Source organism: Aquila chrysaetos, unplaced genomic scaffold (genome assembly GCF_900496995.4).
Source record: "Aquila chrysaetos chrysaetos unplaced genomic scaffold, bAquChr1.4, whole genome shotgun sequence".
In the NCBI taxonomy this organism is placed as follows: domain Eukaryota; kingdom Metazoa; phylum Chordata; class Aves; order Accipitriformes; family Accipitridae; genus Aquila; species Aquila chrysaetos.
In genome coordinates, this window is record NW_024470381.1 from 21081 (window position 1) to 37452 (window position 16372).

At 47.5% G+C, this 16372-nt stretch overlaps 2 long non-coding RNA genes across 3 annotated transcripts; one reads left to right on the top strand and one right to left on the bottom strand.

The window, feature by feature from the left end:
- Positions 1 to 1801: 1801 nt before the first annotated feature.
- Positions 1802 to 3314, bottom strand: LOC115337673. 2 transcript variants are annotated; one of them, XR_003922213.2, is made up of 2 exons: positions 2491 to 3314; positions 1802 to 2354 (listed from the first exon to the last, which is right to left on the bottom strand). It is a non-coding gene; the product is annotated as an uncharacterized LOC115337673 (long non-coding RNA). The 2 variants fall into 2 exon arrangements; XR_003922212.2 differs by having other exon boundaries at positions 1802 to 2373.
- An 885-nt stretch (positions 3315 to 4199) lies between these two features.
- On the top strand, positions 4200 to 11945 carry LOC121233087. The gene is made up of 2 exons (XR_005931868.1): positions 4200 to 4760; positions 11830 to 11945. It is a non-coding gene; the product is annotated as an uncharacterized LOC121233087 (long non-coding RNA).
- Positions 11946 to 16372: the final 4427 nt, after the last annotated feature.

Sequence of the window (16372 nt, forward strand, 5' to 3'; positions counted from 1 at the left end):
ATGACTGACAGCTCAGCCCAGTATAGACCAGCCAAAGGTGGAAACTACTTACTGGGGGCACAGGGCTTACACTGCCCTGCCCTTTCCCCACTCACAGCCCAGGCAGTCATCTTCATTGCCTCCATACCAAAAAGGACCCGAGTGGCTGGAGCATTTACAGCAGTCCAGTGCAAAGAACAGACAATTCAGGTGGTCGCTTCTGTCCCTGCCCCCTCACCCCATTATCTAGAGAGGAGAAGCAGCACAGGGAACCTGCAAACGGGGGGGGGGGGGTTTGCCCTGGAGCAAGCCCCAGGTACTGCTGTATCCATCTCCATGTGACATCAGGGTGGTGGAAGTGACAGCAGCCAGTCAACAGATGCTGGTGAGAGATTTTTAAAAAAATAACACAACACAGGTGACAGCATGAAGGCAGGCCACAAGAGACCCAAAGCTGCTTTGTGCCAGAGGGACAGCTCTGTTCAGCAGGAAACGGCACATCCGAGCAGACCAGATGCACGTGGCCGATCTGCAAGTGAGCGATACCCCGGTGATCCTGCGGCTCTGTTGTGGTGTTTGCACCTTTCCTCACCTCTGTGCTATCAGAACTCTGCTCTCCTAATCCTGCACGCACGCAAGGCTTCTTGTGCAGGGCTTGTCTCTTATCGAAGAGATGCTGCACGGTGTTACTTACCACCCTGCCCTCCGGCGTGCAAAGTAATTAGACATGAAGCAGGGAAAGCAAGGAGGCATGTCGGGATATTAGATGTCCTCAGCAGATGACCGTAGAGCCCTCAAGGTTCCATCTTTGCTCCCTACAGGAGCGTGGCTCCGCACTCCTTGCCGCTCCCGCCAGCAAGCGTCACAATTACCCTTTGCTGCCTGCAACACGCAATACCTGCACGGCCTGAGTACTGCTGCTTACAGAGCAAGAGGAACTCGCTATAAAGCGGCAACGAACAAGGACAGCCCGTCAAGATGGCAGGAGGAACATAGAGAGCCTCCAGCATTAGCCAGGCAGGGCTTGCAACTCACCTCGTGTCGTGGTTTAAAGCTAGCCGGCAACGAAGCCCCACGCAACCGCTCACTCGCTCCCCCGCCCCCTCATGGGATGGGTAGACAATCGGAAGGGCGAAAGTGAGAAAACTCGTGGCTTGAAATGAAAACAGTTTAATCATTAAAAAGAAACAACAACAACAACTTGTAAGGAAAAGAAGAAAAAAATGACAGAGGATGGGGTGCAGGCAGCATGCCAGGGGTCTGAAGCCTGATGGATGATGGGGGGGTGATGTGGAATATGGGGGGGGGCAGGAGATAGGAGAGCAGGGTATGCGGGGGGAAACAACTCGCGTGGGTTAAAAACTCGCATGGGTGAAGGGGGCAGGCTGGAGCAACAGGGGGCATATGGGGGAGAAACACACACAGGGGGAGGGTGGGTGAGGGTACAAAGGTGCATGGGGGCACACGGGTGGGGATTACCTACCCCAGGGAGTCCACCCAGGATGATCCACAGCAGGTAACTCACCTGGGATAACCCACAACAGAGAATCCACACCAGATCATCCACACTGGGAGGACCCCCAGCAATGCCCCTCAAACTGCCTGTGCTTCACCCCCAATCTTCCCCAAACCAGGGAGTTTTTTGCTTTTTTCAAAATACTCAGTTTGGGGTGTGTTTCAGTGCTTTTCCACAACAGAAAAAGGGGTGATCTTTTGGTTGTGGTTTTGTGCATGAAAATGGGGTGGGTTTTTTCTTTTCCAGCTGCACAAATCCAGGCGGATTTGGCTTTCCCAGGAGTCCCAAATTCGTTTGGTTTTTTCCGTTGCAGACCCAGAATCAGGGGGTTTGGGGTTGTCCTGGTTTCGGCTGGAATAAAGTTAATTTTCTTCTGAGTAGCTGGTACAGGGCCATTTTGGATTTAGGATGAGAATAATGTTGACAACACACCGATGCTTTAGTTGGTGCTAAGCAGTGTTTATACTAAGTAAGTCAAGGACTTTCCAGCTTCTCATACCGCCCTGCCAGCAGAGGCTGGGGGTGCACAAGAAGAGTCGCTGAGCTAAAGGAGGATTCCAGGTAAACAGGTCAGCTCGAAATACAACACCTCCTTTAAAAGTTAAGACTGATTTGAACACTTAAAGTCAGCATTTAGGCTAATTGATATGATTTTGAACACCTTCTTAGCATACAAGTAAACACTCTTGCCAGTGTTGGAAAACGTCTCCTCCCTTCCTTACAGCGCTGCTGCAGGGAGATATCCCCGGGAGGCTGCGGGACGAGGCTGTACACAATCAGAATCTACGCTTATGGATCCACCACAACAGCTACAGCCCTTGCGCTGCTGCTTTGCCTCTTGCTTGTTTGGTGAATAAAGCTGAAAGTGAAGTGGAAAACTTAATAGAGCAAAATGAAAAATAAAGAATAAATCTCAATAATTCACTTTATCCTAAAAAGCTGTGCCCATGTTTATATAAATCCAACAAAAATACATTATTGAAGCAGTAACTCACCAAAACCACCTCAGGACTCACTGTCACTAGTTACAAGGCTGCTAATGCTTCCTGGGAAAACCTGGAAAACACACAGAAGCGACATCAGTTTGTCCACGTCTCTTCTTTGACCTTGATTGCTTTTAGTACAGGTGCTAGTTATCTCAGTAAGGTTTTCGAGTACTCTTATAAGATATTTTAAAAACTCATTGACTGCAAAAGCATAAAGCTTTTATCATGAAAACAAAGTCCGTTTCTTCTGAACAGCTGAACTCTTACGAACAGTTTCTTCTCTCTTTTAGTACAAAATTGTTTTCACAGTATCATTTACTAGTAAGCGCACAGAAACAGAAGATTATATGCTTTCAGGAAGAGGAAATAGACGGAGGGAAGTAAACTGCATAGGCGTAACGTGCTCCAGAACAGACCTTAGTTTTAGTATTCGTATTAAAATATTTCACAGAAAAAATGTGGAAGGAGAGTTGGCACATTCTTAATGTTAACTTTAAAGTCCATACTACAAGTACCTTCGGAAAAATGCAGACACACATCGTAGGCGTACCTTGTACTTGCAGACTGCTACGGAATCTTTCCATCTGTCTTGTACTTTCATGGCAGAAGAAAGGGCAATCACAGTGAAATGGTGGCAGCTGACATCCACGTGAGAGAGGAAAAAAAAAAAAACCAAACAAAAAAAACACTTTAGCATAAAACTGGGTAGGAATCCAAAGCTGCCTTTTTTTGTGAAGACAGTACAAATGAGCAGAGGAAAAAGTATTTTTGCATCATCTTCGGTACAGTTGTTGACACAGGCCACTAGAGCTTTTGCATTTTTTAGACTACCATGCCTTTGTTTTTTTTCCTTATTGACTCATTAGCAGGTTTAGTTTCACTAGAACTCATTTAGATACATGCAGAAGACAGACATAGGTATCTACATACATTTTTCTCAAGCCTAAGTATAGCCAAGACTTCCTCACCCTATATGTCACAAGTTGAGTATTTTTGCTAAAGAGCACAGCAACACATCTGTCCTTGTGAACTCCCTCGTTGCAAAAAAGGAATGATTTTTTCCAGGCCGTTTCTCCAAAAGGTCAAGATCTTTTAAAACCACAGTTGTGCCACCAAACCTGCTTAGGGTCCCTCCTAGCTTTTGACTGCCCTGAGATTTAACAGGCACACGCTCCATTCCATCTTCCAACAGCAAGAATACGTTAACTCTCTCAGATCCAGAGCGCAACCCTACAGACGTCCACACACGCACCTTGCCGTTTTGATGAGGAGCCATCGAGCACCCCTGCGAGCACAGCTGCACGCGCCAGATTGGTTTCACCTACGCTGCGAGTTACCGTTTCAGTGAATGTAGTTTCTGACGCTTTAAACCGAAAACCGTATCTCAATGCTTCGCCACAGTAGAAATGACCCATCACTAGAATGCTACAAAAACGCAGTAACACAAATTGCAAGCCCACAGCAGCAACAGCTCCAGAAATATTTAGACCAGGAAGAAGGGAGAAAAATAAAACAGCTTCATCTCACACACAGGGGAGCAGCAGGCAGAGAAAAGGGTCGGCATTCCGAGCCCTTACAGAAAACAGGCATTCTCCTTCCATTCCTCAGCCCGTCCCTTAAGGTCTAAATACCGCAACACTACTATGGCAATGTCAAGAGTAGGGAACAACAGCCTTGCCACTGGACTTGCCATTGACCTATGCTATTTACGTAGCAGGACACATATGCAGAGGGACACGTTTTGCCACACACAACCCTGAACTTCCTGAAAATTTACGTTTACCAAAAAAAGCCATTTGGAACATATTGCCAAACAACATTTGGCAATAAAGCTTTGATGCGTTTGACACAGACAAATTTTTGGTAACTTGCTATTTGCTTCCTGTTGCTGCTGTTCTTCCTTCAGAAATTCTACTTGTAGCCAAGTTATTCACTACTGGCTCAAGCATTTGCCTTCCTGGTATTACCAGCACATTCACAGAGGCAAGTAACTTAATTGCTCTTCTACAATTACCCAAACGACAATTACAGCCATGAAAGAGACGGTAAGGTCAGGCAGCAGAATAGCTCTGCAGGCTGGCACCAGTCAATATTGCACTCTTTAAAAACAAACAACAACAAACAAAACCGTGACCCTGTATCTTTTTTTTCTTCTTTCAGAGCTCACCCCTGTCTCAGCATTTCGTCTTGTCAGAGCATGAAGTGCAGGTGATCTGTACCCTGACGACTTTTGCATGTGATGAATGCCTGTTCAGAAACAGTCCAGATCTGCAAGACTGGTGTTGTTATTGCGGTTTTAATCATCATAACTCAAATTTTATTTACTCACGCATTTGTGAGGTGCCACACTCTGCTGCAACAATCTAGGAGAAACGATGCATCATCAGGGATCTGCCCTGGGGAGAAAATGGACTGACACAGATGCTGTGGATCAAGCGAGTTCTCCGTTTATTTGCTGCATAACACTCGGTTATATACTATAGCCTAGACCGCCCCCCGCATAAGCATAACGTGTTAGTTTCGTTTCCCAAAGAAAACGTGTTGCCTTGTGCAGTTTCGTTTCCCCTTCTGTCTACGTGCAGTTTCGAGTTTTGTTTCTCCTTTCTCTGCAGTTTCGATTCTTTGCTTCTTACATAGTTTCGTTTCTTCATTTCTACATAGTTTCGTTTCTTCATTTCTACCCCGTTCTACTCCCACAATTCCCCCTCCCTAAGCTCGTCTAAGTTAGATGATTTCATTGGGTACAGGTGAATACAACATATAAGCTTGTACAGTTTGTCTGACTAATCTATCTAGCATAGATCTCAAAAGCGTCAGAACACAGGGAATGATCATGCAAACAACAGCCAAAGCGCATAGACTCCCAACTATGAAAAAAACCCATTTTTTCAACCAGCCAAACCAATCTCCAGGAATATCTGGGAAACCTACTACCTTTACAGCGTTTTGGAGTTGTCGAATAATCTTGGCTTGTCGTCTGATGGTTCTCAGCATGTCGGTGTTGTTCTTAAAATCCAAGCAACAAAAATCTGGAAAGACAGTGTTGTTTTGTTTACATCCTACATCAAATTGGGCCAATAAAAAATACGTGCTGTTTGCTGCTTAGGTTACTCGTCAATTCACAGAGATCATTCTGCAGTAACCGTATCCCATAGATATATGTGCTGATCGGGTCTGAGAGGGACATCATCCAGATACACATTGGTCCTCCCATCTCGTCCTGCATCCATTGCCAAAAGTTCCGACTGTCTCTGACAGGCATTGCACCATCACAATGATCTGCAACAACATGCAGATAGCTTAGTCCTTATTGGTTCCTTGTACATCTGGTCGGATCCATTTGGCTGGCACACATCTGGGTCCACTGTCTGTCTGGACACAGGCGTATCCTCACCCCCACTGTAAAATGGGTACCGGTCCTTGCCATGCCATTGTGACCGGATCTCAGTACCGAACTGGCGCTCCAAACGCACGATTGGACAACGATGTAACAGAAAAATGTCTCTGTGCTGCAGTGTGATGCTGAGATGGGTCTGAATTACCCCGTGGCATATGATTCAGTACCACGCAGGCCTTGGTTAACAGTTCATTTTAGTAACTTACAGGTACCTTTTCCCCCTCCCTAAGACAATCTAACTGCGTCTTCAGGGTTTGATGGGCTTGTTCAATGATTGTTTGACCTGTGGAATTGTAGGGTATTCCAGTTGTATGTGAGATGCCTCATTTGTTCAAGAATTTGCGAACTCGAGAACTAACATAATTAGGGTCATTATCTGTTTTTATCTCTTGAGGGATTCCCAAAACACTGATTGTATGACAAATATGTCATATGGTGGCTGTCGCATTACTCTTAGTTTCAGCAGTGGGACAGATATATCTGCTACAGGTGTCTATAGTAACATGTAAATACTTCTGGGGTTTAAAAGGTTCATAGATAGTAATGTCTTGTTGCCAGATTTGATTTGGTTGTAGACCTCGGGGGTTAATTCCCTATGTCCAGGAGTTAGTTTGACAACAGTGTGGACAAGAAGCAACCACTGCTCGAGCTTTAGACAAGGGTATCCGAAATTGTTTTGCTAGAGCTGTTGCTACTTGATGAAAAAATTCATGAGAAAGTTTGGCTTGTTGCAAAATAGGGATACCTACTGATTGAATGAGGGTTCCTGCCGCTTTGTCTGCATGAACATTTCCCTCCGTCAAAGCACCCGGTATTTGTGTGTGACTGTTAATATGTGCAAAGAATATAAGGCTTTTTCTTTTCTCTAAAACTGACAAAAGTTCCTGAGCAGGTCCAGTCTCTCTGGGCAAACTTTGTTTACATCGTTGTGTTAATCTATATACATATTCGCTGTCTGTTATAATGTTCAAAGGGATGGTAGGTCAAGTAGTTAAAGCAGTTAACACTGCATGTAATTCTAAAATTTGAACTGATCCTTGACTGTTCCAAGTTTTGGTATGCCATTGATTATCAGCAAACCAGGCTATAGCTGCCTGTTGGGTCGATCCAGAGGCAACAGTGAATATTGTGAGGCCTTGGAGGGGTTTTTCTGAGATGGGTGTTTGTGGCTTAAAGGTTGACAATAAAAGACTCTCAATGAGAGGGTCACCCCTAGCTGGAATAATTTGTCCTGTAAAATCTGTTAAGGCTGCTTGTAAATTCATATCAAATATTATTAGTTGTTCAAAATTATGTGGACTGACAGATGTAGAAATAAATTTAGGATCTCTCCCTGATAACTGCTGTGTTCGTCGTCGTCTTCAAGAAATCGCATCTGCTAATGTTACTCAAAATTGTGGTGCAGCTTGTTTTGGATAACTGGTATATAACCATAACAAGGGGCATACCTGTGAATCAATAAATTGATATATCACCCCATTTGCTCCTTCTCGTTGCATGGTTATATGTAATTCTAATGGAATTCTTGGGGTATAACGACTGAGACTCTTGTGGGTTAATTTATCAGCTACTTGCTGTAACACAGCTTTTTGTGTATCTGTTAAGGAAAGCAGCAACATCTGTTTCGAGGAGCAGCAACATCTGGGGTTCCTGTTAGATCTGCTAGCAAGGGTTTCAATTCCATGTGTGTAATAGGAACAAACTGTTTTAACCATTGCAGGTTACCAACCAGCATTTGTAGGTCGTGTAGGGTCGACACTTGGTGTTCAATTTGTAGTTTCTGAGGTTGGACTGCTTGTTTCTGAATGAGTGTACCTAAATATTTCACTGGAACAGTTTTCTGTACCTTTTCAGGTGCTATTTCTAAACCATGTGTTTTGAGAGTTTGAACCAAGTGTTCTAAGGTTGTGTTCATGTCTCCCTCCCCACATAAGAAAATATCATACATATAATGATAAAGAACCCAATTCTGATGTGTGTCTCGAAATTGACGCAACGCGCGAGAAACAAACCACTGACACAGAGTTGGGGAATTTTTCATCTCCTGTGGTAACACTGTCCAATGATAGCGTTGTACTGGTTCTTGATTGTTGATCGTCGGGATCGTCACCGCAAATCTGGGTTGATCATCCGGATGGAGTAGAATAGAAACAATCTTTTATGTCAATTATCGCAACTGGCCAGTTTTGGGGTAACATGGACGACCAAGGCAGGCCTGGTTGTAATGGTCCCATGTCTTCAAGAACAGCATTGACTGCCCTAAGATCATGCAAAAGACGTCAGGCACCTGACTTCTTTTGGATGACAAAAACAGGGCAATTCCATGGACTGGTAGTTGGAACTAACTGTCCTTTTTCTACTTCTCGTTGTACTAACATCTGTAATTGAGACAATTTCTCCTGAGGAAGGGGCCACTGGTCAACTCACACCGGCTGCTGGGTCTTCCAATTCATGGCTGTGGCTGGTGGAAATTGGCCAGCAGCCCTTACGAAAAATGGGGATCAAGTTCAGCTTTCAATCGTGGGTCAGAAACTATGCGGAGCACTAGACCTTGCATAGATACCATCTCGTCCCAACAAAGGTAAAGGAAGCCCTTTTAACACAAATGGTCTGATTACAGTTGACAGGTGATGATCTCTTTCTCCCAATATTTGAATTTGGATGGGTAAAATACTTTTTCGGGTACCTTGATTACCACTAACCCCAGTCACAGAGACACTAGTCTCTTCCAAGGGCCATATTTTGGGCCAAATTTCTTGGGGAATCACAGTGACATCAGCCCCAGAGTCTAAAAGGGCTCGAATTTGAATGCTCTGTCCCCATTGTTCGCCCATTGGTTGTAAAAGACATCCAAGCATAGGACGTTTTGACATATCTAATACTAAATGAGCCATAAGAGTATCTTCCGGAATATATGTCAGTATTTCAGTGAGGGGAACTATAGTGGCTTGTATTGTGTCATTTGTTTCATTGTACATTCCCGGAATAATATCAACCCCCCATTTGTGAGCCCCATTGCCCACTAGAATGCCACCCAAATTCTCTCCCGATCCTCCTGCCTTCAATGTTATTGTTGTGGGTTGGCCCACCCAAACCCCTGTGGTTGTTCTTAAAGGTCGTCGGTTGCGATCTTCCAGGGCAGGAGTTCGTCCTCTTGCTGTCCAGTCGTCAGTGTTCCTCAGTACTCTACTGGATACGCTTGGTGGGACGGATTGTTCCTTGGCAGCCCCGCCCGCCCCATGCTGGGACCGCCCTTGAAGTTTCCCTGATGAGTACCACCCCATGTCATGTGACATTGTTTTGCAAAATGCCCTACTTTTCCACAGCGAAAGCAACTCCTTTTAGGGTCTGAATTTGAATTTTTGCTCTGATTGGATACCAAAGGGCATTGGCTCCTAATGTGTCCTTGTCCCCCCCAGGCCAAAACAGGATATGGTTTTACCTGAATTTGCATGAGAACGAAATGCAGCTGCAACCACAGCTACAACAGGAGCTGCTGCATTTTGAGCTTCTGTTTCTAACACTCGTTTAATCATATCTGCTACTGAGGCTTTTGCTGCTAACTGCATCAAAATTTGTCTTGTTTGATCATTTGCCTGAGTGCGAGCTAACTCCTTTGCAAGAATCGGCTTAACCTCCTCCAGTATATCCGCTATCTCAACGGCTCTCTGCAAACGCTCTAAAAAATCCTGGTACGGTTCATTAATCCTCTGAATAACCTTTGTATATGGTAGTCTTTTCTTTTCAAACCTTCCAACCTTCATAAATGCATTTCTAGCACAAGTTGCTGAAGCTGTTAGCACCTGACCTTGCAATCCAGCCTGAATCTGAGGGGCTGCATGTTGTCCAGCCCCTATTAACTGATCTATAAACACCCCTGCCAAATTGTGTCCTGGAGTAAGAGCATCCAACACAACTGCTTCTGCTTCCTCCTTAAATGCGTGCTCCCAAAGGCACATCAAAGGTGCCGTGAGTGCTGCACACGCTGTCTCGAGTCAAATGGTAACAACGGTTGAGCATATATTACATCTAGCAAAGCTCGTGTCCTTGGGCCATTCAGTCCATCATCTCTACAACACATCTGCCATTCTTTCACTAACTTGTAATCCAAAGGATGCCATTCTGGTCCACCAGTAGTGATTACTACAGGACATACCAACGCACCCCCTTCATCTGCAGGTTTAAAATCAACACCCTCTAAGACACACTTTTTTGCTATCAATCTCCAATCCGTAAACACTGGAGGCTGAGCTGCACAATTTACAACGCCTTGAGCCTGCTGTACTGTTTGATCAATAGTTGCTGCTAAATTTCTAAATTTCGCCAAAACCTCTGCTACTTCAGTGACCTGATTCTGTCTCGGGTCCGGCGAAACCTCCTCGTCCGAATCTGGCAATGGAACTGCGTCCGCTTGTAACTTCCCGATACCCTTACTGCGACTTTCTTTTTCCTCCGAATCTACCTCCATCAAAGACATTGGCGGTGCGCTAGGAGCCGTGATTGTACTACTCGTTGGCGGGACCTTCTTAGGTGGGTCCTCCACCTCATGTGAAAACAGCCCTGGCGGGGGAAGGGGTGGATACCCAAAAGAAAGATCCTCTGGATCCCCTGATTGCCTGCAAAAAATAGGAAATGCCAATGCATCCCGAGTATCTGCTGCCTTTCCCAGTTTCTCTCCCTGCACCTCCGACACCTCCTGTTCCTCTTTATCTTCCTGGTCAGCCTGTATCTCTACCGAATCAACCACCTCCCCACGCAACGCCGCCGTAGCTGCCACCCAAACCACCTTCGCCTCCCTTCCTTTCTGCAACACTATCAGCACCGAACCAAGAGCCGCGAGCTTGTCTGCAGCTCCTTTCCTCCCACTCAAACACTCCCCCACTAACTCCTCGCGCGCAGCCTGCAGCCACGACGCATCAAATATCTCTCCCGGCTTTACTATGAAGCCCCGCTGTATCATCCACTGGATGAGCTTCGTGACTGGAACCGTATGCACTCCACAGTCCACCTCCCTGCCTACCGCCTTTAATACCTTAATAATCATTCCGATGGATGCCATCGTCACCGGCAGGGCGCCCCGAAGGCAACTTCGTTAGTTATCCGGCCGGACACAACACCAACACACCAACCAAGCTCCACTGTGCTCTGATCATATCGGGGTCACCACTTGCCGCGCTCTGCTGCAACAATCTAGGAGAAATGACGCATCATCAGGGATCTGCCCTGGGGAGAAAATGGACTGACACAGATGCTGTGGATCAAGCGAGTTCTCCGTTTATTTGCTGCATAACACTCGGTTATATACTATAGCCTAGACCGCCCCCCGCATAAGCATAACGTGTTAGTTTCGTTTCCCAAAGAAAACGTGTTGCCTTGTGCAGTTTCGTTTCCCCTTCTGTCTACGTGCAGTTTCGAGTTTCGTTTCTCCTTTCTCTGCAGTTTCGATTCTTTGTTTCTTACATAGTTTCATTTCTTCATTTCTGTAGTTTTGTTTCTTCATTTCTACCCCGTTCTACTCCCACAGTGAGGAAACTAACTAACTTTTAGACATTGCCTCTCCTTTTTGGAGCTGGGGGGGGGGGAATGTGTTAGAGACTGAAAAAAATTACCATTCAGAGCTCCCAACCATGAGGGAGTGGTGGAGAAATCAATGAAAGCAAAGACCAACAGTAGCAACATTAAGTGAAAGTTGGCTTTAATTCTGATCACGTACTTAAGTGACTCTCCAAGTCTATGCCTCAGTCCTATGAATGCCTAGTCCTTTTTTTGGAAGGACAAACTTTTTTACTTAAAAGTCCTAGACTGAAGACTCCGCTGAACAGAATGGGGATTGTGCCACGGGACAACATGTCATCAACACTCTAATGGAAAAAAAAAAAAATCAAATAAAAATCAAATTTAAGTACCAGTTTCCATCACGTTTCACTCATTACATTTCTACTGGCATCTAGGTGCTCAAAAATGAACTACAGGGACACCACATATTCCTAAAAATTCAGTTATACATAAAAAAATAAAATGTATTTCCAACTTGCCCATAAAATCAGTATGAATGGAGAGAAGAGAAACACTCAACACTGAAGAAGCTAACAGGCAGCTTTAAATTTACCATACATGAAATTTCGTTCTTTCACCTGAAACAAAAATATATCAAGGGACCAGTTCAGGAACAGGGCACAATCTGTTAACAGCAATTTTTCCATCAGCTTTTCTGCACTAGCAGCAAATTTGCCTTTTCTGTGCATTTGATGTGGAGCATCTGTAGTGCCCTCGAGCTCGCAAATGTTTCTCTCCGCTCCCCCAGCCCCAATATGTGCAATTACCTGAGCAGCAAGCGGAATTAACCACGCAGGATTTCCTTCATGTGACGCAGAAGGTGACACTGGAAAAAGAGGAGACAAAAAAATGAACCTGTTTGTCACACTCAGCCAACAGTGAAAAGACAGAGGAGGATTCTGCCGGAAGGGCTCCGCACCCCAGCAGCTCCCACCGGCCAGTTTCTCGCCCCTTTGCCCGGTACCGAGGGGACGACAACACCTCGCCCATGCCGCCTCACAGGGGAGGCTACCCCAGGAGAGCCGGGGGACCCCCCACCTCGCCTCTGCCCACGGGAACAGACCAGGAGAGACCCTCCACGCAGAGAGAGGAGCGTGGCATGGATTGCATCCCCGAGGGAAGAGGCTGGGCTCCCCACTGGCAGAAGGACAACTCACCTCCCTGCTGCTCGGAGCTGCTTGCTGTGGACAGCCCTGCCTGCGCCCGGCCGCTCTTCGGCCATGCGGGGAGCACAGTCCGGCCGACAGACGCTCCAGCAAAAAGACGCTCCAGCTAATTGCGGCTCCTGCTTGTTACAGCTGCAGGTAATTTTGCCTCTAGCTAATGCACGCTCCAGACAGCAGACACCCTGCCTCGTTCCAGCTCCCGCTTGCTACAGTTCTGGCTCATTGAAGCCCCCACTCTGCACTGAAGCTCTGGTTGAGTTCAGCTTCTTCTCCTTATAAGGTCCAGCTATATGCAACGCTCTGGCCTTTCAATAAGGTTGTAAATCAATTGCTGTCAAAACTTGAGCATTAGGATTAAACATCATAGTTATATGTTGTATAAATATTCATTAGTTTGTGCGATTAATTACTTAACAACTATTCTAAGCAGCGTAGAAAGAAGAGCTGGACTCAAAGAGGGCACGTGGGGTCTGAAAAGCGCCTTTCCCCCCACAGACCATCGCAGATGTTGAGTTCAGCCTGCTGCATGCCAGCCTTCCGAACTTCGGCGTGCGACACAACCAGACCCCCATCTCCGGGGAGGGTCCACGCACCCTGCCCACTCCCTGCTTTCCCCCACAGCCTCCAACACCCTCCCACCCGCCTGCCTCTCACCCACCTGCAAAACCAGCCAAGCCAGCTTCTGCTTTTGGCCCCCAAACCAGCTGACTCACGCCCATTGAGGAGCCAAAAAAACCTGGCTGCTGAGCCTGTTCTCATGTCCCAAAAACGCAGGGCTGGACCTCTGTTTCTGAGCCCAAACCCACACAATTCGGTCTGTTTCTGAGCCCCAAAATCAGCTGCATGAGCCTGTTTTCAAGCCCCAGGAACAGAAAACTTGGATCTCCATTTCTGGCCCCCAAACCAGCTGACCCCCTTTGCAGTCCCCATGGGCAATGCTGGGGGGAGTGTAGCCACCCCACAGCCCTGCACCCCCGGGGCCCCACATGCAGTTTTGGGGAGTGCTCGGGAACCACGGAGGGCCTGGCCCCATGCCTCTGCGGGGCAGCCCCAGCACAGGCAGGGCATCACGTCATTACTGCCGTTTCAGGCTTTATTTCCCCGGCATCACCGGCAGCACTGGGCGCGCACCCCAAACGCCCCAGCCGAAGCACCCCCGCGGGGAGCCGGGCCAGAGACCCCCAGCCCAGCCCCACTCCAGGACCCCCCGTCGACAGCAGCCGGGGCCCTTCCCTGCCCCTGTGAGCACCAGGACCCGTCCACCACCGCAGGAGCACCCCGAGCCGCTGCTGCCCGACCCGTGCCAGGAGCAGCAGAGGCCGCCCAGCCCCAGCGAGGAGCAGCCGGGGACAGGATGGGGCTGCCCCTGCTCCCCACCGGCTGGACAAGGGCTCGGCCCTGAACCTCCCCCGCAATGACCCCGGGGCAGCTTCCGCCCCCGCCAGCCCTGGGAGAGCAGAGCCCGGACCCACCTGCGGAGGCTCCGGCCGGGGGATCCCACCTCCGCGACCCGCCGCGCCTCCCCTGCCCTGAGGCGGCTCCCGCTCCCTCACGGCCCTGAGTGGAGCAGAGCTGAACGAAACTTGGCAGCCGGGGTAGCCGAGGCAGCTGCCACCACTGCCGCTCTGCTGGGCCCGCCCAGATGTCCCGGGCCTGCCCCCGGCCCCACCCGTGTTCAATACAGCAATGAGGAGCAGGACGGAGGGCTGGGAAGCAAAAAATAAAACAAGGGAACGGAGAGGGAAAGAAAGAACAAACAGGGACAGGGAGAGAGAGGCAAAGAGAGGGACGGGGACCAGGACAGCAGGGAATAAAAAAACAGAGGGGGACAAGAAGCGGGACATAAGATTGCAGAGAGAGGTACAGAGAAGTGGAAAGAATGACAGAGAGAAAATGAGGTGGGTGGGGAGCAGGTCAGAGAGCTGGAGAAAGGCAATATATTGCTGGGGAGCAGCACAGGAGAGAGCCAAAAGAGATGAATGGGAAGCAGGGCAGTAGGATGTAGACAGCAAAAATAATGATAGGCAACAGGACAGAGGGATTGACAGGGAAGTAAGGGACAGGGAACAGGACAGAGGAATGGAAGGAAAAAATACTGATGAGCAACAGGACAAAGGGATATAGAGAAAGAGGAGGAGGGAAAAGGAAGGAGGGAGAGAGAGAAAAAGATGGGGTTAGTGTGCAGAGCATGGAGAGACAAAAAGCTGGACAAGGAACAGGACAGAGGGACTGGGGGCAGTGGGGGGAACCAGATGCAGATTAAGACAAAGAGATAGAGAAGGGAAAAAAATGGTGATGGGCTGCTGGACAGAGACAAAGGAAGAAAAAGTTGGGCCAGAGTAGGGAAGAGAGAAAGCAAAAAAGGGACAGCTGGATGGACAGAGGGGTATAACTAGAAACAATGAGACAGGCAGCGGGACAGAGGAATAGAGGCAGAAAAACCAGGGGGAGGAACAAGATAAATTAATAGAATAGCCTGAGTGATTTTCAGAAATTCAAAGATAATCTTTGATGTGTAAGAAGGTAAGTGATTATGGTGACCCAAGACCTTTTGCCTACAACCACTAACTTCAGAAGAACCAGGACACGAGAATTGATGAGATAAATTGATGAATGGTAATGACATGGGAACCGAGATCAACTGGAAAATTACAAAGACTTTGGACTGGGACAATGGGTGGTAAAAAGGTATAGAAGATTGGGAAATTTTTTGAAGGTTGCCATTCACTGCAGTGGTAGCCCAACTCTGAGTTGTTAATAAAGCAAACCTAGAGAAACCCACATCTGAAAATTCTTTAACACCTACGTCCTTCCAGTAAAAGGGATTCTGAACCACCCCCGGGTACCGCCCTGGAACCAAGCAGAGAGCACAGCTCCCTGCAGAGCTCCTGCCTGCCAGGCACTCAGCTCTGCTTCCCCACTGGCCTCTCCCTGATGCGAACAGAGGCAGAAGAGGCTTTCCATCCCCACTCATCCCTCGTCTGCCTGACAGCTGCCCGCAGCTGTGGGGGCACCTTTCCCCATCTGGAGAGTTGTGTTGCCCCGTACGGCTGCACCTGGAGCATCACCCTGGCTTACCCCAGCAGTGTGCTCACCCACAGCTCCTTCAGTGCCTGGGAGCTGCAGAAAGAGACAAGAAACAGCATCAGGCCCCGCTGCCCCCCAGCCTGGGGGCATACACGGGGGCCTGAACAGCCCAGAGGACATCAAGAATTGCAATAGTGATAAGATTTTTTTTTTTTTTTCCAACGGAATTGGATTCCCACCTCCAGCTTTTGAAGTCACTTTATCTGGCAGTTGTACAGCAGGATTCCTGATGGTGCAGTTCCACCTGTGGGAGACAATTTATAGTCTCCCATTTGCTATTGAAGAGCAGCTCAAATTGGAAATAGCCCCTGTTGCAGAGATGCACCCCATAATGCTGGTCTCTAGGTTGTTAGTGAAGACAGTAAGATGAATGACTTCTAGAAGCTGTGATTTCCACTGTCTTATCTGCACCCTTGAACATCATTTCCCCATAGTTACCAATTTCTTGCTCGTACATGAAATTAATGCTTGAGTTTACCTCCTGACTTGCTAAGTTTATTTTGCTTGTTTTTTACCAAAAGACCGTGAAAATCAATTCACAATCATTCAGCAGGCTGCTGAATTATTATCTGCTTTACATCTTTACCAATGCTGATGGGTACCAACCTGCAGCTGCTTACAGGAATTGGACTTCTTCTCACTGACTAGATGGCAAGTGATGCTGTATCAGTCCCCAGTTATGAGA